Source organism: Hoplias malabaricus, chromosome 6 (assembly GCF_029633855.1).
Source record: "Hoplias malabaricus isolate fHopMal1 chromosome 6, fHopMal1.hap1, whole genome shotgun sequence".
In the NCBI taxonomy this organism is placed as follows: Eukaryota; Metazoa; Chordata; class Actinopteri; order Characiformes; family Erythrinidae; genus Hoplias; species Hoplias malabaricus.
This window is the reverse complement of record NC_089805.1, coordinates 32,326,675-32,353,301: the sequence shown is the minus strand read 5'-3', so window position 1 is coordinate 32,353,301 and position 26,627 is coordinate 32,326,675. Positions and strand designations below refer to the sequence as shown.

Genomic DNA, 26,627 nt, shown 5'->3' with positions numbered 1-26,627 from the left:
AAGGAGAGTCAGATATTTTCAGTGCACTAATCTAACTTCACTGTCTGGATTCTGCCAGTTACGTTCTGATTGGCTGTTTAGCTGTACCTCAGTGTATACGAACCTCTGTGTATTATTTTGTACTGGCTCTACTACTGGTCCGACATGAACAAAACAGCAGGCTTGTGATTGGTCTTTTGCATGTCAGTCAAATTTCTTTTCCTGCTGTAGTAGGTGGTTTTTGGCCACATTAAGTGGCAATAGGTACCAGACTCCCCTAGAGATCCAGTTAATACTAGCAAGACTAGCAGATGATTAACTCAAAATATTCAGCAACAGATGAGCTTCTTTCTCTGACTGTACAAGGTGGACCAACAAGGTGTGTGTGCTTCTAATTGAGAGGACAGTGAATAATCAAGGTGTTTAAAAACTCCAACAGCACTGCTGTGTCTTTTACCAGTGCAACACACACTAACAAAGCACCAGCACATCAGTGTCACTGTCTGTGCAGTGCTGATATTGATCCACCACAAAAAACACAGTGCAATACACTATAGGATATTTAAAAAATATATTTATATTTAAGATAAGACTTCTAGCATTATAGTTGCTATAGTGTGTTTGCATTTTATCTAGAGGAAGCTGCCTAAGAAACTGAGTTTCAGAAGCGGATTAAATGGGCGGTGTGGCATCTGCAGAGAGGAATGCTGTGCAAAGCAGTGCATTGCAGGAGCTGAAGATGCTGGCAGGTGCTTTCACAGTGGACTGGAACGGGGAGAGTGTGGAGCAATGACAGTTACAGCAGTCTTTTAAAACAGCTGTCATCTATCTCTATTACCATCACCATTCACACTATACACTCTATACAGATGTGGACCTGAACAAGTAACACTAAAGGTTATAATATAGGTGTGTGTGTGTGTGTGTGTGTCAAGAAATAAGAAGGAAAACATAGTTCCTATTACACACATTTATTTATGCAACCTTTTTCCAATTTAAGCATTCAAGACTAATTTAATAAAAAAAAAGAATGGATTTTCCGTTTCTACTTAAAGCAAACACTGTGGAGATTTTTGTGAAAATATTAATCTAACCTAGATGTGTCAAGCCTGGAAATATCAATATTTCAGTGCTGACCCCCCTGGCCCCCGCACACAGTCACTATACTGACATTATACCGAGACTACACTCTGTGTGTGTGTGTGTGTGTGTGTGTGTGTGTGTGTGTGTGTGTGTGTGAGAGAGAGAGAGAGAGAGAGATGAAACTGTGATTAGATTGGATGATTCTGTAATAGATTTAATGGCCGCTGCTGTATCTCTTAGATATAATGGCAATATTTTTTAATGTGGCAGGTGCGAGAGCACTATAAATACACACACCTCATTTCTCCAGCAGCAAGGGAACACAGACATTAATCTCAAGTCAGACAGAAAATATAAGTCAGAGTTCTTGGATTCTATTTACCTTTAGAAACTCCCATTGTTTATTACACCACCCTAGAGAATGTCAATAACACAGTTTAATAGTTTGCACGAGAATGACAGTAAATGCTGTTGTCATTCTATACAGTGAAATTGTTATCTGTTTGGTGTTTGTTTAGTCATTTCCTCCTGTAGCTTCCTTTTCTGTTGTATCAAATATTAAAGAATATATGAGACAAAGCATGTAATAACATGTCAGACTAATAGCAGATTATTTATATGGCGTGACCTGGAGGAGAATTCCAACCAGACTCCACTACGGCTGCTGTAGAACAAAGTGGTGCAAACATCACAGTCTGGGGCTGAGATCATGAACTCAGAAATATACACAAATATTTTAGACATAAATGTCACTTGCAGAGCAACTGCTCCACTGATAAAGATCTGTAAAACACCAGCAGAACACTTGATTTTTTAGAAGAATGTTTAGCTAGACAGATATAGAGTTAAACTCATACCGTCCACTATTGTCATCACCAAAAGGCTGATGTATGGTTGCCATTATCTACTGAAAGTGATGAGAAGATGGGGGAACACTGCTTTAAGGACTGGATTAAACTCAGCCATTTAAACATTAGTAAGGTTAGGTGCTGATATTCGATGAAAAGTTCTGGATTATAAACTCTACTCTCATTCATGTTTTATGTGGCGCTCCATCGGGTTCAGTGGGGGCTTTACACAGGTATTGCCCATGCTTGGCTTGGCAATGGGTTTGGTGATCTTGGGCTCATGGGAATTGTTCCAGAAGATTATACTTGTTGGAAACTATTGAATATCTGATGCAGTATCTAAAAACTTTAGAATCTACAGTGTATACAGCTTGTGAAATGCGTACTTAGCAGTGATTAAAAGAAGGAAATCAAACCTCATTTAAAGTGATTACAGCATTGCACAAAAAGTAAGGAAATTTGTGTTTGGTAGATTATTTCTTTGTTGTAACAATGCTTCTTGGCAATAAATGTTATCTTATGTTTAAAAAGCAGGCCCCTAACCAGTTTATTATAACCATTTAATTCTAATGGTTAAGTTAATATACAGAGATTTCCAGGTTATTCTGGGGCATTTCTACTGAGTCACCTATTGTGTTAAAAATCACACAGCAGCTGATGTGTAGAAAAATGAACATCTGAAAAAAGTATTTTCATCATTGTAAATCAATAAAATATTGTGGTGTGGCCAAACACTGCTTACTTTTGAGACCATTTATTCTTCAGGAACCATCTCTCTATCTCCCAATCTATATTCCCTCACTCCTCTTTCTCTAAATCTCTCATACTTTCAATCTCACCCCCCTGCATCTCTGCCTCTACCTCTCGCTCTCTCACTCCCCCCTCTTTCTATCTCTTTTTCCATCTCTCATAAACTATTTCACACTCTCTCTCACTCTGTACCTCCCTCAGTCTCTCTCTCTCTCTCTCTTTTACATTTTCTTTATCATTTGTCATTGGTCTATGTTCAGTCTCATATTTTTTGTGCTCCTGGTGACTGCTGTCAGAAATATCTCTATCCTTAAAAACCTAAAGACCTTGCCATATAAAAACTCCATACAGTTGATTAAAGGACAATTGATATATGTAATCAAATAAATAACTGATTTTAATCATCTGTTTTCTTTTACAATAGATGGCTGATAGTCCTGAAAATCACAGTAAAATATATGAAAGGGGAGTGTTTCTATTGTAATGTATGGAGGAACATGGCATACATAGATCAGTGATTTTGATGCAAAATGCACCAGAAGAGAAGAAACAGAAGAAGAAGCAGAAGAAGAGGAGGAAGAGGTAAGCTGTGTCTGAAAGTGCTGTTCACTCCTCCCTACATGCCTCACTGTACAGTGCACTAAAGCAGTGAGCAGCACTTGTGGAGGGAGCAAATGTTTACGGACACTATTTTATGCAGGTTGCCAGTCCATTAATCTGTCACATAAACCATCATGTCACCAGTGAGTATGGCAGGGAAGGCTTTGAGCATCAGGCATTTCTTTACTTACATTAATAGTCTGCCTGGAATGAGGTTCTTGGCAATAGAGTCACTGTCAGTCTGTATAGTGCCCTCAGAGGAAGTGTGTGTGGGAATCCTCAAACCAAACAACCCAGTGCACTATTTCTGCAGAGGTACATTGTCGGTGCTTTGTGGAAGATATAAACCCATATTGGATTTAATACAGAAATATTGAAATTTCATCACTTTTTACATTTTCATCAGTCACTTTAATTTGGCACCTATTGATCTTCACTGACCAGGTGACCTCACTTCATACAAGGAGCAGAAAAATCATTAATAGATGATTTACTGAACCTATTGTTACTGCAGCAGTTGTGAATTGGGGGTGGGGGGGGGCACTTTTGAGTAGGTGGTGTGTTTTGAGTAGGTGGAAATCTGAGCACCCGGAGGAAACCCATGCAGACATGGGAAAAACACACAAAACTTCCCACAGATACTCACTAATGGAGTGAGGCTCAAACCACTACCTGTTGTGCCACGTGCCACCCACATATACAGGTGCATCTCAATAAATATGAATATCATCAAAAAGCCAAGAATTCAATTCAAAAAGTGAAACTCATATATTATATACATTAATTACAAACAGAGTGATCTATTTCAAGCGTTCATTTCTTTTAATGTTGATGATAATGGCTTACAGCCAATTAGAATATTATATAATACCAATTTTAAAAAATGATTTTTAATACAGAAATGTTGCCTACTGAAAAGTATGTACAGTACATGCACTCAAAACTTGTTTGGGGCTCCTTTTTCATGAATTACTGCATCAATGCCACATGGAGGTGATCAGCCTGTGGCACTGCTGAGGTGTTATGGAAGCACAGTTTGCTTTGAAAGCCGCCTTCAGCTTGTCTGCATTGTTGGGTCTGGTGTCTCTCATCTTCCTCCTGACAATACTCCATAGATTCTCTATGACGTTTAGGTCAGGTGAGTTTGCTGGCCAATCAAACACAGTGAAACTGTGGTTATTAAACCAGGTATTGGTACTTTTGTCAGTGTGGACAGGTGCTAAGTCCTGCTGGAAAATGAAATCCGCATCTCCATAAAGCTTGTCAGCAGAGGGAAGCCTGAAATGCTCTGAAATTTTCTGGTAGATGGCTGCGCTGACTTTGGACTTGATATTACACAGTGGACCAACACCAGCCGATGACATGGCTCCCCAAATCATCACTGATTGTAGAAACTTCACACTAGACTCCAGCAGCTTGGATTGTGTGCCTCTCCACTCTTCCTCCGGACTCTGGGACCTTGATTTCCAAATGAAATGCAAAATTTACTTTCATCTGAAAACAAGACATTGGACACTGAGCATTAGTCCAGTCCTTTTTCTCCTCGGCCCAGGTAAGACACTTCTGCCATTGTCTCTGGGTCATCGGTGGCTTCACACAAGGAATGCGACAGTTGTGGTCCATGTCCTGGATACGTCTCTGTGTGGTGGCTCTTGAAGCACTGACTCCAGCAGCAGTCCACTCCTTGTAAATCTCCCCCAAATTTTTGAATGGACTTTTCTTGACAATACTTTCAAGGCTGTGGTTGTTCCTGTGGCTTGTGCACCTTTTTCTACCACACTTTTCCCTTCCAGTCAACTTTCCATTGATGTGCTTGGATGCAGTAGTAGTGTGTCAGTGACTGCCATCTGGACATCTGTCAAGTCAGCAGTCTTCCCCATGATTGTGTAGCCTACTGAACCAGACTAAGGGACCATTTTAAAGGCTTAGGAAACCTTTTACAGGTGTTTTGTGTTGATTATTCTACTTCTCTGACATAATGACTTTTGGAGTTTTCATTAGCTGTAAGCCATAATCATCAACATCAAAAGAAATAAATTCTTGAAATAGATCACTCTGTTTGTAATATAATAGTTAAACTTTTGAATTGATTTACTGAGATAAATTAACTTTTTGATGATATTTGAATTTATTGAAATTCACCTACACACACACACACACACACATCAACACATCAATACAAATCACTCATAACTTTATTACCACCTTTTGTTTCTACAGTCAGCTGACAATACATGAGCACTTTGTGTTTCAGGAGAAGTCTGTCGTCCATCTGTTGCTCTGCATAGTTTGGTGCCCCCCCCAACCACTACAGAGCAGGTAAAATTTGGTGGTGGATAATTCTCAGGGCTGCAGTGGATCAGACACAGCATGGTGGTGCAGTTTTTAAGCATTGTCCACTCACTGCCCACTCTGTTAAACACATCATTGTTCCTCCTTGTAGATGTCAAGTCAGAGATAGTAGCTCATGAGTTACTGAGTGGTTTTAAATCTCCTGTGCTGTGTCTGATCCACTGGTACCAACACAAAACACATTAACATATCAGTGTCACTGCAGTGTTGACTGTGCTCTGTGGTGGGCTTGTGGATGTCCTGGTCATTGAAGAACAGGGTGAAAGAGAGCAATTAAAATATACAGTGTAACAGATGGACTACAGACTAACTGAAGAAGTACAATGCACACATATAAGTGGAGGTTATTGAATGGACAGTGGGTGTAGTAAAATATAAATACAGATTTTAGTCTACAGTCTGCTTCTTGTATGCCTTGATATGTATTTATGTATTTGCCTGTATATCTGCCACAAGGTTTTTGATGGAAAAAATCCACCACATCCATGCAGTCTGTCAACTTCACTGAGTATAAAAACTACTTTGATTCATCAACATACCTGTGGTTCCCCCAGCGCTGACTGGTCAGAGAGGTAAATCCACTGTGTGTCCAGATTCTGCTCACATTTATCTTCAGTAATAAAGATCCAGAGGGAGGAGAAATGTTACTGTGGTGGAATAAGTACTGCACCATGTAGGTACAGGATTAAAGTCCAGACAGTGCAGGTAAATTTGTGTTTTCCTGAGCTTCGAGCTCATCGCCATCATCGGGCACGAGGTGTGGAATTGTTTTTCCCGCAGTCAGCGTTTCTCTTAGTGTGGAGCTGTCCGAGTACTGAACACCATCCCCACACACTCACAGACACCTCACCTCAACTCACGCTCCCTTCTTTCTTAACACTCATCCGCTTTCTCTACTCTCAATTCACTCTCTCCTTTAACTGTCAGTTCTTTCCTGTCGCTCTCCCCCTCTCTTCCATCTAAACACAATTTTCACTCCCTCGCTCTTTTCTCAATTAACTCTCTCTCTCTCTCTCTCTCTCACACACACAAACACACACACACACACACACACTCTCCCGCTCACTCTCTCTCTTATCTCTCTCTCTCTCTCTCTCTCTTACACAAACACACACTCTCCCTATCTCTCTCTCTCTCTCTCTCTCTATCTCTCTCTCTCTCTCAACACTCTCCCTATCAAATCTGCTTGTCTTCTCTTCTTAACTCTCTTATCCCTTTTAATCTTCTCTCATTCTCTCTCTTTCTCACTCCCTCTCCTGATCAACACTCCAATGCCTCCCCCAATCTTAACTCTCTCTTCTCTGTCACCCCACCCCCCTCTCTATCACACACACACACACACACACACACACACAGCTTTCCCTTGTCACCCCCCCCCCACCCCCACCCCCCTCTCACCTTTTCCATTTTCTCCTCATGGGTGAATCACACGCACGTCATGGTGCAGACGTCACTCTTCATTAAACGTGAGCAGGTAAACTTCCCATTCTGTAAAGAATCTAGTCCAAACCTCAATTTGGACAGAATGCATCGTATTTGTGTTTCTTCACTTGTATAACACGTTCAGTGTGTATCTAAACAACATGGACATAACTGGTAACCACATATACAATAATAAAACATATTACACCCAAACACATGTAAACAACAAGTGTAAACCAAAAGGAGAGAGAGAGAGATGGGACAGGTGCCTCTGTAGAGTCACACACTGCCCTCAACAAACAACTCAGCAGAAGCCTATTCTGGTGTTATATAAAGCAACATTACACTCAGGCGGCACGGTGGTGCAGCAGGTAGTGTCGCAGTCACACAGCTCCAGGGTCCTGGAGGTTGCGGGTTCGAGTCCCGCTCCGGGTGACTGTGTGTGAGGAGTTTGGTGTGTTCTCCCTGTGCCTATGTGGGTTTCCTCTGGGTGACTGTCTGTGAGGAGTGTGGTGTGTTCTCCCTGTGTCTGTATGGGTTTCCTCCGGGTGACTGTCTGTGAGGAGTTTGGTGTGTTCTCCCCGTGTCCGCATGGGTTTCCTCCGGGTGCTCCGGTTTCCTCCCACAGTCCAAAAACACACGTTGGTAGGTGGATTGGCAACTCAAAAAGTGTCCGTATGTGTGAATGTCTGTGTTGCCCTGTGAAGGACTGGTGCCCCCTCCAGGGTGTATTCCCACCTTGCGCCCAATGATTCCAGGTAGGCTCTGGACCCACTGCGACCCTGAACTGGATAAGCAGTTAGAGATAATGAATGAATGAATGAATGAATATTACACTCTACATTACATCTACTAAAAGCATACTAGGCTTATTCTGTCTTTGTCTATTTATGACAAAGAGCCCTTCAAACATTGAAAATCTTGTAAAGAGAGGAGAATACTGCTTTATTTCTGCTCCATAGGTGGGTAATATTGACTTATTATTTTTGCTGTTTCAGATTATTTAGGTAAGAACCCAGTGTAAATGAGAGTGCTGACTGCTTGAAAGGTAATCAGACCGAAAGTGCTAACAGTGTGCTGTTCCCCACAATTGTTGATGTTCTCTTTGTGGGAAACTCGGTTCTCTTGTTTACATTCAGCTGCTCTGCATCTTTTAAAGTGGAGCTGTATGTTTTAAGGTGAAAAACAACGTTTGTATTTACATGGCTGAAGTTTAACTGGTTTGTAAGGTTTTACTCACTGTTTGAATCACCACAGAAATTAGTTTGTAATTCAAGTTGTTTATTATTTTAGCATTTTTGGGCTGTGTTTACTTTCATGCAGTTGCTGCTCTCCTGAATAAAGAATTAGTTCAACAGCAAAAACATGTTAATATTACTCACCTGTACTGAGCAGGAGTAGAGCAATATCCTCATCTCGGTTCAAGCTTTTCCATGTTTGGTGGTCTCTTCACTGTATAAAAACCTCCAAAAAGCTTAAAAGCACAGCCACTCTAAACTGATCACACAATGATGTGAAGAAACCAATACAAGCCAGTACAAGGGTCCCGGTCGTAGAAGTTTCACTGTGGATAGAAACAGAGGCAGCGTAAGGGGAAGCGGTGGAAGAAGAGGAGGGACGAGATGAAGAATGATAGTTTCAGATGAAATACGGACAATCATCATTGACCACGTTCTTGTCCATGGGTTGACTATGAGGGAAGCAGGACTTCAAATTCAACCCAATCTGAGTAGATTCACAGTGTCCACCATAGTCTGAACATTCAGAGAGGAGAAAAGGTAATTGCTTTATATGTTTACAGTATGACACAATACAGATCTGTAAAAAGGTTTTTCATTACATGATTTTCCTAAAACATTTGTAGGCTTAGTGCTGCATGCAATATTTTGTAACGGCATGCTCTTTTGTAGAATCGCAAGACTGCCACATCGCAGGGAGGACGTCTATGTTGAACCCACACCAAGAGACCCTCATTGTTGACATGGTCCCTCAAAGACAAGTGTAATCGTACTGCGTGTATATAAATACTGTATATAAATACAGCAGAGAATGTTTCAGCTGGATTCCTCAGACCGTCCACGTGAATATATTTAAATGGATGAAGCTGGGTTCAATTTTGCCAAAAGGAGGTGGAGAGGCAGGAACGTGATTGGCCAACGAGCCATTGTTGCAGTCCCTGGCCAGCGTGGTCATGTTATGTGCTTCCATCAGCAATCATGGGGTTCGCCACCATCACGCCACATCGCGGCCATACAACACTCAACATCTTTTGGCTTTTATGAGTGATCTTTGAGAGATTGTGTTAGGGTGTGAGCAGCAGTATCATGAACAGACATGACATCCTGTCCATGTCACTGTATAGAACAATGTGAGTTTTCACCGTCCTGTCCAGGTCAGACAGTGATTCAATATCAACCAAGATTTCTTAAATGATTTTCTTCCACCATACTCCCCTTTCCTCAACCCAACAGAGGAGTTCTTCTCTTCATGGTGTTGGAAAGTTTATGACCGGCAACCTTCTTGCAGCAAAATCTCTTGCAGGCCATGGAACTGGCCTGTAATGACATAGGGGTGGATGCATGCCAAGCATGGATCCGGCATACTAGGAGTTATTTCACATGCTGTCTGGCTAGAATGTGGCCTGTGATGTAGATGAAGTCCTGTGTCCTGACCCAACACATCAACATAATGCTGCACTAGAGTAGATACTGTATGCACTTCTGTTGTAATGTATATCTTCATATATATATATTATTATTATTTTTTTTTTTACACACTACATAATTACTATTTTTTGTTAAACAAGAGTTTTATTTTGAAACTGCATTTCCCTTGTGGACAATAAAGATTATTTCTACAGCTTCATGATCTGATCACTGTGTTTTCCATTTTTCAGTGTTGTGTGTAATGACTGTTCAGTGCTGTTTTTCATTGTGGTTGATTCGAGGCCTGATTTGACAACATTGTTTGGTTTTGAGTTTACAGTTTGGAGAAATGGATGCATGGTTTCCGGAATTGTGTCTTGGCAATTGAGAAAAAACTGTAATAACGTCAGTGGATGTCCAAAATGCATTTTAAACAACCCAGTTAATTAAGGACCAGTTAAACACATCAGTGGATGTCTAAAAGAACGTTTTTAATTTGACTCTCTCTGTCGTGTCTGCTATTTCAACGCTCAGTCAATGGCTAAATGTTTACTGGGTCATGAGTGGACACAACACACCACCCATCGGATACTTTTGGTTGGTGGACTATTCTCAGTCCAGACACTAAGGGCCTTAAAAACTCCAACAGCACTGCTGTGTCTGATCAGCACAACACACACTACCACCTCCTCCCCATCTATGTCACTGCAGTGCTGAGGATGATCGACCACCCAAACTATACCTGCTCTGTGGTGGCCCTGTGGGGTCCTGACCATTGAAGAACAGAGTGAAAAGGGGCAAATAATGTATGCATAGTAACAAATGAACTCTATTCTTTAATTGTAGAACTACAAAGTACTCCTCTGGACAGTGGAGCTGAGAGAATGGACAGTGAGTATAGAAACAAGGAGGTGGTCATAATGTTATGGTTGATCAGTGTAAGAAACAGGTGCTCCAGATACCCAAATTAAAATGTTCATCGTGGTGGTGCAACAGGTAGTGTTGTGGTCACACAGCTACAGGGTCCTGGGGTTGTAGGTTCAAGCCCTGCGCTGGGTGACTGCCTGTGAATTTGGTGTGTTTTCCCTGTGTCCGTTTCCTCCCACAGTCCAAAAACACACTTTGGGAGATGGATTGGCTTCTCAAAGGTGTCCCAAGGTGGGAGTGTGTGAGTAAAGGTGTGTGTGTTGCCTGCACCCAGTGATTCTCGGTAGGCTCCGGACCCACCGTGACCCTGAACTGGATAAGCGGTTACAGACAATGAATGAACCTAAGAAATATCTCCATACCACATCTTGAAAGGACTTTTATATGGACCGTTCTCAGCTGGTATAACTGTTAAGAGCATCAGTCCTAACAGTCAGCTGCTACCAACTCAACAAAAAATACATCAGATTACATGGTAGTTGCACATTCATATCGCTTTTAGAGCAGAATGTATGTTTTTCTGCTGTGTTTGTATCAGCTGAGTCAGTAACAGCTTCTAGTCGTCTGTCATCTAGCTTTACTTCTAATAGTGTTATTAATGTTAGAGGCCAGTTATTGGCTCCAAATTTTTTGCTCTACAAATTTAACATTATGGAATGATGCACTGTAAGTTTACTTTAAAAAGCAGTAGAGTACACACTAAAATGCAGGAGGATTCACAGTAAAAGCCAGACAAGTTAACTTTGTGTTATTTGTTTATTCATTAATTGTCTGTAAGCTCTTATCCAGCACAGGGTCATGGTGAGCCTGTATTCATTCATTATAACCGCTTATCCAGTTCAGGGTTGGGGTGGGTCCAGAGCCTACCTGGAATCATTGGGCACAAGGCAGGAATACACCCTTCACAGGGAAATGTAGGGACAAGGACTGTCTCCTCACAGACAGTCACCCGGAGCGGGAATCGAATCCACAACCTCCAGGCCCCTGGAGCTGTGTGACACTACCTGCTGCGCCACCGTGCCGCCCTAGCCTCTATTATAAATTGACCAATTTCTACCTAGATCCATTTAGTGAATAGATCTAGAACCATTTATTGAAATGGCACACGTTGAAATTAAATAATAGTAAATGCTGGTTATATATTTCTGTCCGAGAAGCCTGTAAACATTGTTTATAAATAAAGTTTTTTGTGCAAACCTTGAAGCAACCTTTGTTTTTACAAGTCTAAATGAAGCTGATGTACCGTTTTGTTACTAGTAAATATCTAATGCTGTTCTGCCCTCTGCTGGTGAACTAGCCATTTACAACTCATTCATTCGGTTTGATCTAGAACAAGTCAGGAGCACAACCTGGGTGCTAATCCATCACAGGGCATGACACACTCACACAGTGGGGTATGAGCTCAGCTGAATTACTGAATATCATGAAGATTTTTTATATTTCACACACACACACACACACACACACACACACACACCTGACTTAACACAATTTCATGATGCAGTTTTATTTAAATCACATACTAACTTCACTTTGCCTTAAATCACTTAAAGCAAAATAAATAAGTTTAACTGGAGTTGAAGGCAACAAATCTGCAACAAATTGCTTTTTCCCCAAATGTTTTAAGCACAATATTGCCCAGAAATAATTCAGACATGAGTCATTTTGTTTGTGCAGGCTGAGCTGGATTCAGGAATGACTCCACCCTTTTCCTTGGAATGGCTCTAATGTCTATTTTGTGGGGGGAAAAAAATAAATAAATAAATAAAATAAAGAAAATGCAGTTCAGTTTTGTGGCCACCAGATGGGAGAGATTGAACAGTGGCATTTTCAGAAGTGATTTAATTGTAATTCCAGTAGAAAATCGTGAGTTAGTCTTTACTTACAACGTCACCCCAACTACTGGAGATTGATCAAGAAACCCTTTACATGTCAGACTTGTTTCAGATTATATCCTGGTCTTAACTTAGTGTCACCCATCTACGTCTTTCTGAAAACTCCAGACTTAACAGAAACATTCATTGTTTGAAGATATTTTCTAGGAGCATTTATAAAAGGCCAAACATTAAAGTTACAAATACAAAGATCTTACATTAGTTTATTTGTAGAAGATGTTGGAGCTCAAAGGGCCCTTCTTACTCCCGTAGGTGTTTTTCCAGGGGGCGTTACACAGCTCCAGGGACCTGGAGGTTGTGGGTTCGATTCCTGCTCCAAGTGACTGTCTGTGAGGAGTGGCTTTCCTCTGGTTGCTCCGGTTTCCAAAAACACATGTTGGTAGGAGGATTGGTGACTCAAAAGTGTCCGTGTGTGTGAGTGAATGTGTGTTGCCCTGTGAAGGATTGGCACCCCCTCCAGGGTGTATTCCTGCCTTGCGCCCAATGATTCTAGGTAGGCTCTGGACCCAACGCGACCCTGAACTGGATATGTGGTTACAGATAATGAATGCATGTTTTTCCAGGGGGTGGATGACAGCTATATCTACCACCATGCCTCACTGTGGTAAAACGTTTATTAATTCATTTATTCATTGTCTGTAACTGGTTTATCCTGTTCAGAGTCCTGGAATCGCTGGATGCAGGGCAGGATTGGCACCAGTCCCTCACAGGGCATCACACAGTCACACAAAAGGTGATACTTTTGCACTGCCAGTTCACCCATACACATGTGGGCATTTGAACTGTGGAGCACATGGAGGAAACCCATGTAGACACAGGGAAACCCCCAAAGTGAGTAGAGGCAGTGATTGAAAAAAAAGGACCATTGAGGTCTGTGACAGTGACACTTTGGCGCCATCGTGCTGCAGGCAATAAAACATGATGATTTATGAATTCTAATATAAAGGTGTTTATTGCCGAAACCCTGAAATGGATTGAGTAGTGAAGAAGATGATGATAAGAATTTTTGCTTCACATACTTCATCATCTTCATCATCGTCATATTTCTGCTTAATTTATTTTAGGGTCACGGTGCTTCACATATTTTTTAATAAAAAAAAAAACAGCCTCATCTAAAGTGACAGTATATACAGTTTTCCCATTATTAATTTCATCATCATAATAAAAATCTTTACTTAATCCATTTCCAAAGAATTCATAATTTCGGTTTGAAATATAGAAGTGAATTCAAAAAGACAATCACCTGTAACATTTGGCTTTAGTTTTACATCTAATCCACTCTCCAAATGTATTGATCATCAACTGACCTACACAGATGCAAACGTCTCTGATGCAAAGCTGAGCAAGGAGCAATGATTCTGTCTGAATCCGCACAATGTAAGCTCCTAATGCCATTCAGACTCCAAATGACATTTCAACTGTCTAACGTGGGTGATATTCTGTGTGACTCATTTGAACAGAAAAGCAGAAAGGAACACTTTTACAAAAGAGTGTGGGAGATTTGTCTGGAATCTGCAGTAGGAGGTGAGAGCAAGTGTCAGGTCATCAGTGTCATAAGTCAAGTCATCGGTGTCATTTAATTATCCTTATTTTTGTATCCATTATTGATCTTAAAAGTTCAGAATGTATCGTTGCACATTCATAAGCTGGGTTTCAAAGTTTGAATACATCTGGACTGTGCTGGAGAGGTGTTAGTAATCCAGTACCTGTCATTCAACACCTGAATACATTCACACTTACAGCTGTGTGTTAAAATCTAGTGCTAAGCCTTCCCAGAAAATAGGTTGTTATTGCATCTAAGGAGGAAAACCATCTACAAATATTATCAGAAAACATTGCAAGAGCATGTGTCTACAAACATATGTGTGTACTTTATTGCTGGAATCTTCAGTGGGAGTTGGCTGATGATATTTCTTTAGTTAGGTCTTTGATGCTGCTTATTTGGCCTGAGTATTTGTTCAGTAATGAGTCCAAATATTTCCGAAATTGTTGTGTGTTTTCCAGTTAATTCGTCAGGGCAGCAGCACAGCTGTAGTTTGAATTTACTTTGAATGACTTTTAGTCATGATTTTTTTTATGTACATTTTTTTCCTATTATTTTGGCTTCTTTAACAGAAATCAAACATATCATTAAAACTCATAGCTGGAAGTAGCCGTCTATTTAAATAAATGTCATTCTGTTTTATATCTCTGCTGACAGACATGGCCTTTAAAATACTACACAGCACTGAAATGAGTACACACTGGCAGCAGCGGTGTGATTCCTCCACAGTTTAATTGATTAAAAAAAAGAAAATCTATAAAACTTACACAAAGAAATAAATACATAGATTATTTGGGGAGAAACATGTGAAGTACAAAGAGATCTGGTCATCTAACACTTTCCATTGTTGTAGTTACAGTTAACTTTTCTGGGACAGCTCTAGGCTAGATCTTGGAACATTGTGGTATATGATTACATTCAACAACAAAATGTCAGGTACAGTGTGCATATAAATCAGAGCCATAATTCTAATAAATGAAAGTTTGCTTGCTTTATCTGTTATAAAATATGAGAAAGAAAACAGGCCATTTTTAAAATGGAATATGTAATTTACTTCCGCTCTGGTTGGCTGGGCTGCACATTGCCTCATTTTATTTTATTTTTTTACACTAAGGACCCAATGGAGTAGTTGAATCTCCGTTCTGAATAAATGTGGACATTTAGTGTGTGAATAGCAGATTACAGGGAGAGGCATATTGAGGTAACATGCAGTGTTGCTGACATTCCGTGTTGGCAGCTTGGCAGCTGAGTGTGTGGTTTCCTGCAATTGACAGGCACCCTGTCCAGGATGTGTTTCTGCTTTGCGCCCAATATTTCCAGGTAACCTCCAGGTTAATTGGTCATATTACATATTTTATTGGAAATAAGTACAGACAACACATTTGTTCTCATTTTAATGCCCAACAACCGTTATAGTGAAATTGAAAATATGCACATAAAAACAAATTAAGTGACCTGTATTTTAATAGGTAAATAAACTTTTATTATAAATTAAAAATATAATTATATTTAAATGTAAATTATATATAATTGTATTAAATGTAAATAATATAAATAATGTAAAATATATATAATATATAATTATATATCATTTGTTGCTCTGTATACTTTATTTTCTCCCATTCATCCCAATTCTTCAGTGGCTAGGACTCCCCCAGGACCACCACAGGGCAGGTTTGATTCAGGTTGTAGATCATTCCTCAGTGCTGCAGTGACACTGGTGTTGTGGTGTGTTAGTGTTTGTTGTGCTGGTACAAGTGGATCAGACACAGCAGTGACATGCTTCAGATACAGCAGTGGTTTTGATATGTTGGATAATTCCAACAATATTTTAACATTATTGTTAATATTCCCAACAATAAATAAAAAAATCTAGATCAGTTGTATAAAAATTGATGTGGCCTGTAAAAGGATAAAATTAAACATAGCAGCAGCTTTGTGAGTGAACGTGTGTGTGTGTGTGTGTGTGCTCACACGTGGAGAGATGTAAAGCTCTCTGAATATCTGTTTAGTTGGCAGCTTTTAAAGAGACTCACAGTTTTGTCCCTATTTTAAATGTAGTGCTTTAATCAAGAGTTAAACCTCATAATCTTCTTTAAAGCAATATTTACTGCAGACCCCATTTTGACCGACTCGGTGTGGAGGAGTTTGGATTATGAGGAGAATTTGAAAAAGTCAAATGAAGTGAAGGCCTTCTTTAGGACTGGAAGGAGGTTAAAGCTGCCAGCATCTTTTAATGTGTTACTCTGTCCAGTTCTCAGTATAGCCTCGTTAACAAACTGTAGGTCAGGAAGAGGAATGCAGGATTACAGCAAACACGGTTAGTGCTGTAATGCAAACATGCAGCATGAGGACATATTTTAGAAGTTATCACATTATATAGAGCGACCGTATTTTATATAAAATAGCATTTGGCTATCGGCAGCTCATTTATTCTAACAAACACACATTCATACAAAAGAGTATGAGCAGATACAGCATGATCTGATTCTTCTTTGAGATAAGTTTTTTTTTAATTTACTCTGTGGTAAACTCCTTTTTTTATTCAGTGGAACATGTGACTTCATACTTATTAATTTGGTCCCATGACAACATGTGACTACGAAACTGTGTGAATATAGTTTTTGGTCATTTTAGTTTTTGCCATTTTCTCTGTTATTAAAGTTACCTTAGTGTCCATATCTCACAGGCTCTCATTATTTTTTAGTATGTTCCACAATGTGTACAAACGTTGTGTGATTTTCTAAGTCCCAAATAATAAAAAAATTAATAAATACACAAAATAAAATAAATTAAAAATAAATATATAAAAAGTTGCGAGTGCAGGCAAAACTTCGCTGTAATCACTTTAGTACTCAGACCTGAATACTGAAACCTGCTCTGATTGTGTATTGAGGGTGGTGTCTCAAATGCATTTAATATACATGGAAGTTTGATTGTGACTGAAGGACATTACAGTGTATAACAAACAATGGCGTTCTCAATGTATGTGTTTAATGGGTTTAGGTTTACAACAAATATGCAGGAAATATTTCAGGAGTTTTTGGAATTGAAAATTACAATCCATTGTGGAGAAATGTAATACAACACAAAATTAAAAACTGACTTACAATGGCTTGTGCTGCAGTAAGTAATGTTGCATTTTCTGTCTATTATTTTTTGTAGAAAATGTGTAGTAAATTTAAATTTCATTTATTTCTATATTTTTATTAGATTGTTTGAAGTTAGATCCAGGCACACACAGTTGTGCAGACCTGTTACATTGCTCCTTGTGCAAAAGAGCAGCAAATATAATAATTTATTTGTAAAAATCCATCAAGTGTTTACCCTTGTTTAGGTCAAAGGCAGTGGATCAGACTCATGAGCTCAGTCTATTTGTCAATATGAATTATGTTTATCAGCATAGTGGTCTAGTCATTCAGATCCAGGTACTGTATGTGAGAACTTTGTGTTCAGCACCCTAACGTCCCAGCACCACTAGAGGGCTCAGTAAGCACTGCTGTTAACAAACAATAAAAGTTTAATAAAAGAGCAGCCCACCATAACGGTGGGATCAGAGCTCTGGAAAACGTGATCGAGTCTATCTTTGCGTGGAAAGGAACAGCCTGTGTAATATATTCAGCATATATTCATACAACGGAAGTGTTCACACAGTGAGAGCATCGACTCGTTCCTTACAGCCCTGTGCTGAGGAGCTTTCAGAAATATGTTTGATTACGAAATGTGAGCAGTGGGCTTTGCCTAATGAAGTCCAGACACCGCCAGTGTTGTAGCTATAGGTCTGCCTGAAATTCCTCTACATGACAGTACTAACAAAACTCACCAGGAGCTAGTTACCAACACACGTTTTTGTCGATATATACAAATACAAATCAAGCCTGTTTATAAAATAGGTCAAGCCTAATATTGTCGTCGATGTAGAACACTATATCGATAGGAAATCAATACACTAATCAATAATTTATTTTTAAAAATGCATTTTTTTACAGTCTAATTGCTATTCGTTATTATTGTTGTTGTTGTTTTGTGTTTATTGTTGTTAAGCAGGATCCGCGTTGTTGCCGTTATCCTGTTTAATGTAAAGATTAGCAACAATAACTGCGATTCGTTTCAGCGTGTCACTGATTTCATCGTAAATATGATCTGCTACGCTCGTTTTTTTCAGCCGACCTGAAGCCCATCAAGTTCATGGTGATCTAATCTGTCTCTTCTTTGTATAAGAGGCTTTATTACACGAGTGTGAACGCGTAAAAATCGCCTCTGAGAGACCACCGTGCACCTCGAGTCAATCGGTGCTGAATGGCGTGGAGAAGAGAAGGGAGTTAATATGGCTGTCCCCAATTTATCTGGCCATGTAGTAAAGCTTCTCTTCGCCTTGTGCTGCTGCTGACACGACGCGCATATAACAAGCCGTTTAGTTTCCCATCATTTTTTTTCCTCAGCTCCTTGTCCCCTCCCCTCCAGACACAGACAACAACATACACCTTAATAGGGGCGCGTCTCCGACACCGCCGCCGACCAATAACCCGTCTGTGTGGGCAGAGATCGGGGGACGAGCGCCTGCCGAGGCCCAATCAGCGCCTTTGTGTTGGCTGCCGGCGCCGGGGACTGTTGGTGAGGAGCTAGCGTTAGTGCTACTGCGGCGCTTCGGGCTCGGCGAGTGAACCCGAATTCAGAGCGACCTGAGGGGCGAGGGCGAGTCAGGTGAGTCCGGGGATCCGCTCTGAGGCCTAGCCGGGATGGGACAGGGTTTTTGAATGTACAGCGGCGGGATTTGAGCGAGTCCAGCACTCGAGTTGTCCAGGCGGGCGTCCGTTGAGGCAAAAACAAAATTGCCCTCAGAAAGCACCCGAGACCAAACGGTTTTCGCGAATGAGTAGACAATAGCGGAGCGGGAGCCACTCGGCTCGGCGGCGGAGCAGCTTCCTAACGGATCGCGTAGAAACGTCAACGGTAACGACAGTCCAGCGTGGATAATAGTATTAAAATGATCTCAGTCTGGGCTTCGGCACTGTGACACGACCCCGAGGCTCTCATACAGATGAGTCGTTGTAGAAATATTGACGAAATACTTTTCGCTCCATTCTGAGAGAGATTTGTGATATTTTGTGTCTGAAAAGCGTTTCATTGTTTCATCCCGTGTCTCTGGGGGTTTAAGCCAGAGAGAGAACGAGGGAGAGCCAAGCGTCCTCCTCCCGGCTGAGGCAGCGGCACACACAATGAAAACCCTTAAAAACATACAAAATACACGTATTAAAGCATTATAATTAATCTAAAGAGTGTAATAAAAGGAGTTTCTGTCTGAGCGCCGGTTCTGGGTGCTCTGAGGACTGTATTTCCCGTGGACTGTGTAAGAGAGGTACGGCAGAGCTGATGGCTGTACAATTAAAAAAAAAAAAAAATCCGAAAATGCATCAGCCATTTACGTAAGTGAGGACGTTCTCTCAACTTGCTCCATATGCACGCAAATGGCTGCCCAGCACTTGACAAGGGGGGGAAAGGCTGAAATTTAATTCCAACCTGAATGCATGCATTGATCGTCACCAACAGGGAGTCACTGATAAACGGCTGGAGATGACGTTTAGAAAGAAACTCTGATCAATAATATATGCTCTCTATTATTCTCAGTGCTGCAGACACGTCAGAAAGTGAGACGGCGCCTAATTTGTAGGCTATACAGTCTATAAAGGAGCAAGTCCAAGTGTGTGTGTTTTTAGTGTGTATTCTGGGGGCAGCAGTCTGCAACTTGGCTGGAGAGAGTTCATTTGCTTGCTGAAGTTGCATTTTTGTTTTTAGCTTATAGGGCAGTGCATGGAGGCATGGCCCTGACACCAGTATGCTATATTATAGCCGGTTATAGCGCACTATATATAAACAGTTTTCAACTTTTACATGTCTGATCAGGTTACTACCGGAGATGCTAAAATAGCTCAAGTATACACAAGTGGAAATGAATGAAGTACCCTGTAATTGAGAAAATTAAAAAAAAAAAACAACAACAACTTTTAAATGTGTGCTAGTGTTAAAAAAGGTTTATTTAAACAATCTCAAAATTAAAAAAATCACTTTTGGTTTACATACATTTTTTTCAATGTCAGTAACATTATATAATACAAAAGGTTACTATAGCAGGTGCATTTTAGACAAGGTTTGCGCTGATTCAATTTCATGTGCATGCATATAGTGCATGGTAGAAACAATTTTAATACATGTATAGTAACTATTTAACTACACCTGTTACTTATTATTCATTCTTATTCATTGATATTCTAATTTATTATTCAACACCTCATCTGAATTTTGGAAACATTTATTCTGTTGATTCCAGTTTTCTTCTGTATTGTAGGGTGTGTTCATACATGTAGTTTGGTTTCTTTGGTCCAGACCAAATAAGAAAATGCTAACGTTTTTGACTTTGATCGCTTATCGTTCACACTGAAAAATTAACAGTCAAAATAAAAATAGATAAATAAATAAAGAGCATGACAAATGTATGACATATATTTTGTGAGTCAGTTGTTAGAACAATGCACCATGCTAAGCTTGTGTATGCCTGGTGGTATATTTACCAACTGGAAACAAAGCAAGTCATGGTAAAATTGATAGTCAAAACAGTGCCAGGAATTCCATCGCTGTACAACCCAAAGAAGGTATGGTGTTTGATTTCAGCATACAGTTCTCTCACAATGCAGCAGTTTATTGTCACATCGTGTGACACCAAGTCCTGTGTTTGGTTTGTTTAGATGCCTTTGGTTCATATTGTCTTCACACTTGATACAACATTCATCAGATATAATTTATAAACGGACTAAGACTCACCTTCTCAGGTGGTCTCTGGCTGTGTATTTGTTGAGCACAAGAGTTCGAAAGGAAGTGTTCACACTTTAACAGACTGCACTAACAAAGTAATTGCACCAGAGTTTTAATCAAACCAAAGCTGGCAAGTAAAACACACCCTTAGACATGGCATGGTTCATTTGATGTGTAAATTCGTTTAATGAGCAAAATGTTAATTGTAATTAATGTCAAAATGCATTGTACTGGTATTCAGCTGGTAATTGGTGAGTGGCCATTGTATCAAACAGTTGTCTCACGAGTTGAGTGGACTGTAGTTGTCCTCAGATCCCCATCATCTGCTACTCAAATACAAGATTTGCAGGACCCTAAGACCACAATTTCACAGCGGACACATCAGATGGGAGCCAATTGTTGTTTTTTTTTATTTTTTTTTTCTGCTCATTTCGAAAGAGGCTACTGCATACTGTGAGGGTTGCCCCACTAGTATTACATCCTCAGGAGGGGTCCAAACAATGTTCTTATTGACTGTTTTGCTCAAAGGCATTTTGTGTGGACTGTTTCTCCCTGACTTCAGATGGAAGATACAGAGGAGTAGGGTTGTATTTTTTTCCCCCTCCCTATTTTTATTATTTTTTTTGGCTATTCATCACTTTAGTCAAAGCACCCCAGCTTGTGGTCACTGCCTGTGAAGGGATTTCATGCAGTGTGCTCTCTTTAATTTCCATGGTGCATGGCCGCCTTATCTCCAGTGACTGCCTGGTATAGCTAAGCCCACGAGACTTGCGATATTTGTCACCAGGTGATTAGATAGAATACACTGCTCTGAGAAAAGATTATGGGGGCTGCCTAATTTTTATCAATGTAGATTTTATCACTGATGTGCCACACACTACAAGCGTGCATTTTTGCCAGATGTCATGGTGATGTATTCCCATCCACTATTCTAGGACATTATCACAGTCATGTATACATTTTGATAGGATGATACATTTCCCCCCAACTTTGAGCCATATTTGGATTTGTCTCGTTGATACAGCCACATCATGCTACTGATGGCTGAGGTAATGTACCAGAAAAGAATCACAGCTAGAGCTTAGCTGTAGGCTGCGACTGTGGGTCTAGAAATTAGTTGCTTTGGCTTTACTTCAAAACTGCTAAATCGTCAGAAAAGGCAGTGTTTAGAATTAGCTGAGTCCCTTTGGCGAACATCGCTGGTAGACACAACAAAGCGACTAGTACTGTAAACATGCACAAGCAGATATATAGCAGTGAAATATGACTACCTGGCCTGAAGTTTTCTTCGATGAGCACTGGCCCAGTCAGTTTAGAGCAGTAGGATCGGGATTGCCAGATGTCCTCATGAATTTATGTCTTAACTTTTTGCACTTTTTTATACTGTCATCTGAAGTGTCAGTTCTCTTCCTACCCTTTCAGTTTTGTGGTCAAATATAGCTGTTTTTTCTGTCATAGCAGGCTAAATAGATGTCCGTGAGAGCCTTGCCAGGTCAAAAAGTGTTGAATTCCTTTTACAATTGGACAAGCTGAAAGTTGCTGTTTTTCACTCACTGAGAGTGGGGCTCTTGTTTTTTCAGTGAAATGAGCAAGTGTTTTGTTGTACACATGGTCTTGAACAGCATCGTAATTATTAACCATTCCGTTCACATTTAAATTTACACAAGTTTATGCACGGTGATGTAGTTTTTTTACTTAATATTTCTCATCATATCTTAAAAAAGATTTTATACTCCACGGTATGACACATTTTTATTGGCTGGACACTATGATTTAACTTCTCTTTGTAGGTAAACTCTGACTTCTAAATATAAATGAAAATGCAGGCAAACATGGACTACTTCAGTTTTGTAAGACATATGTTTTAAAGTAGGAGTCTTGTATATATGACAGAATTTGAGGAGGCCTCTCTGTACCACTGGTGGAGAATTATGTCTGTGTGTTTATAAACAAGCTCTTTGAGAAATAGTGAGAGTGCCATATAAGAAGGCAGACCTCTCTGGCCGTCATGTCTTGAGATATCTGTAAACACTTTCTTGAATTTTACCTCAAAATCAATGTTTAGTCCATGACCCTTAGTAATGTAAAATAGATTTGGAATGTATTCTTTTTTTAAGAAGCAAGAAATAATTATAATTAGCTCTTAATCAGGAAAAATAAGTTTATTTAAAAATCCACCCAAGTGAAACTCCTTTGAGGAGAAGAAGCCTTCTTGGTTGCTGGCATGTGCTGCTAATTGATATGTGTGATGCTAATGAATGCTTGTGAAGTGTAGCGATAAACAAGGGTTTCATCTTGCGATTCACCAACAAAAAACTAAAGTTAGAATGGTGTGTGGAATATGTATCTACTATGTATTATGTAGTGTGTTGGGTTTTTTCTTTTTGTTTTTTGTTTTTTTTGTATTGACCGAGCAAGACAATATTTTTCACGTGTGTTATATTCTGTGTGTCATTACAGCCATCATAATAAGTAAAAGCTATTTATTTATTTAAAAATATTTTAAACATTTATATATGCCTACATTTCTTTACATTTTTATTCAATGTATCAGTGCACCTTCCAGGTAAGACCAAAACAACACCTCCACTAGTGCTGGAGGATCTGCTCAGATCTTTCACATCAGCTGACAGAGTCCCCTGCTAAGTAGTACCGTGAGCAGACAGATGGAGAGAAAAGGAGTCTATCCTACCCTCCTAGAATTCTAGGCTAGTTGCTCTCTAGGACACCCAGCCTCAGATGCATCACTGGGGATTGATCTCCTGATTACAGGGCCAAAGTTTTGACCACTACACCCCTGAGGAACCTTAAAATTAGCTAAAGTGTTAAACTAATTTTAAGGTATTACAGCACCACATTTCCATTTTCTCATATATATTTGGCAGGTGCAATCATCACTGTCACTTGGCTTGTGAAGAACACATTTTTTACAGAATCTCTTATTAACACTTTTGGGGGGGGAAAAAAGGATGATCTTCTGTTACCTTAGGCTGTACAGTCTCACCCAAAACATAGCTTTGTGCAAGACCACATTTTATATAATTTCCTTTCAAAATTATCATTAAGTATCAGCTACAAAGGAAACACACACACAAAAAAAAACAAGAATATCTACATTACAGAAGAAATGACAAGGATGTATCCAATCATTGTCTTTATTACAGCTTCTGAGTTTACAGGACTCTTCAGCTTCTCAAAAAAATCTGCAAGGATTTTGTACTGGTAGAAGTTTGTTGCATTTTTGCTTCTCACAATCCAAGTAATCTCAGAGACATTTAATCCTGTTGAGGTGTGGAGCACTTGTTTCTTCTTTGTTTCATTAGCAGTATTTTCATCTCTTTCTTTTCTTTTTTCCCCCCTCATTATAAGCATTTTTATAGCTTCGCATTTTTCGGACCCTTATTGTTGAGTGCTAGTTTCCCATTCCTTGTGCAAATTCCCTCAGAAACATCACTTGATAAAGGAATAGAATGTACTTAGTCTATTTGGTCTTGAAATGAATTAAATAAAGATATCTGATCTCTGTTTCACTGTATGTCCACATGTTAATTTTGAGTTATATTTTAATCAACAACATTTTTTTAATCTAACTATCTTTGCTTAAATTTCACATTTTTGAAATTTGAAATTGACACAGTACATGCATTCAATGATGAATGAAGAAGGGCTGTTTCAGAGTAGGCCAAATATTGTCAGGTTCATCCCTGATGGGAACATGAATAGTCGCCTTCTGTTGGAAATCCCTGCAGTGCACAACATACTGAGTTGCTGAAACGCTATAGTCGTGGTTAAACCAGAAAATATTGAAATTCTTGGTAATCTCAAAGGTGCCTTCGCCCCTAAACTTCATCTCAGACTTTCCATTCTCATGCTGCTGCTCTGCTGCGTGCAACAGATGCCACAAATTTTTAGTTATCACAGGTATCACACTATTGGTGGCATTCTGGGGCTTCATATGAAATTGTCTTCTATTTGCAGTCACTCTAACATTTGAGGTCACAATATGAAGGAGAATGAGAATGAATGATTAATTTACTGACTGGTTTGCGTCGTAGTGTGTTAGACTATTCTTGTTAACACCTGAATGGAAAGCCTGTGTTCAGCAGGCTTCATGCAAGCATTATTAAACCCCACACAGAAACAATCAGCCCAGATGAATGGCTCCCTGTGAAGTTTAATTAGAGGGCCTTCCTGACGGTTGAGCTAGATAAACAGCAGCAGGAAACAGCACAATATGCCTCTTACCATGATGGAAGAAAAATGCATACATATGAGAAGTGGGAAATTCAACTACAGAGAGTTGCATAGTGACCCACAGGCCTACTTCAATAAGTTGCTAACAAGAAAGAAATGCATGAACTTGAAATTGCCAGTATGAGATTTGTGCAGGCTTCAGACGTGTTTGTATGAACCTGGAGGTTCATTCGTTTATTCAGTGTACTATCTATTTTGCTGTTAATTTGGAGAAAATTGGATTTGAAGACTGACATTGGACCACATAAAGTTTAAGACATCAGTACGTGTGACATGAGATTGGGAAATATTGATTGGGACTGAACCAATTTGATGAAAAATAAAAAAGAAGGCCACTTTATCTGTTATGGAGTGTCTTTGGCGATAGGATATTACATATATTAGGGATTCACGGTGACCTCACTATCAACAAACAAACAAATAAATAAATAAACAAACAATAACTGGACATGTGCTGACCAATATTTCCAACTAATAATTAATTTTTAATTTATTATACTCTGGGAGAACAGAATTCTTGCATTTTATTTATGTTTCTGTATCATGTAACATGAAAAATACTAGATATTTGCAGTGGTCCACTGTCGTGTTGGTGTACACCTGATACAGATAGAATATACACATGGGGCAATGCTGTATTCATTATTTGAAATTCCAAGATGCTTCAATAACTCATGGTTTTTTCAAAATATTTCTAACATTTTTATACTGATTAACATTTTGATACAAGCGAAACATCAGTTTAAAAAGCATTTCTAAAAGTTTATAAGCTAGAGCACAGTCCAATGAACCAGGAGCTAGTTCGCTCTCATGGACTAACGTTCAGAACTTTGGAAAAGTTCTAAACTGTGAGAGCAGTCAGCGGCACCTTTTTCTCTAATTGTACCTGATGAGACATTCTGTTGTTCAATGTTCTTTTAGTAGTTAGTATGGTTACAAATTGCTGAGAAAAGTAACACTTTTTGTGCGAGCCATGTTTAAGTTGAGCTATGAGGTGTTCTTGTTGGTGCTTTCACAATATCACAGCAGCTTTTTCTTCTTCACGCACAGAAGACAATGGAAGTTTAAACATCTTTAGATCTCTTCACTCTTGGCTTTTACAAAACCTTTATAAAATGCTGACTTTGCTTCTTGTTTTCATATGTCCAGGATCCAGCAAACATCTTGGACTTTGTACGTTTGAAAGGGTTGTGCAAAACAACTCAGATGAGCTGGCCCTGGCTGAATTCAGTAACTGTTATAAAAGGCTGATCTTACCCTTCGATTCATTGAAATGACTTGATGGACTTGACTAATCGAGCTTAAATTCAAGATCAACTTCTAATTTTTACATTTAAATTTACTCCACAATAAGCTCAAAATAGCATAATGATTAAATTAAGAGAATGTATCATGATAACAGTAAAATATATTGTCCAGTCTCGTCACGCACACTTATGACTCAATAAGACCTTTATCATGTTATACTTGACGTTACTGAGTAGTAAACTTTGGGACATGGATGTCTGTAATAGTTGAA

General features: G+C 39.5%; 1 protein-coding gene across 2 annotated transcripts in view; it reads left to right on the top strand.

The window, feature by feature from the left end:
- The first annotated feature begins 18,619 nt into the window (after nucleotides 1-18,619).
- gatad2b (GATA zinc finger domain containing 2B) overlaps nucleotides 18,620-26,627 on the top strand; it is a 43,019-nt gene continuing 35,011 nt past the window's right edge. For both annotated transcript variants that reach the window (XM_066674786.1, XM_066674785.1), the window contains exon 1: nucleotides 18,620-18,748. The gene's annotated coding sequence lies outside the window, so the exon portion shown is untranslated. The remainder of the gene's footprint in view (nucleotides 18,749-26,627) is intronic.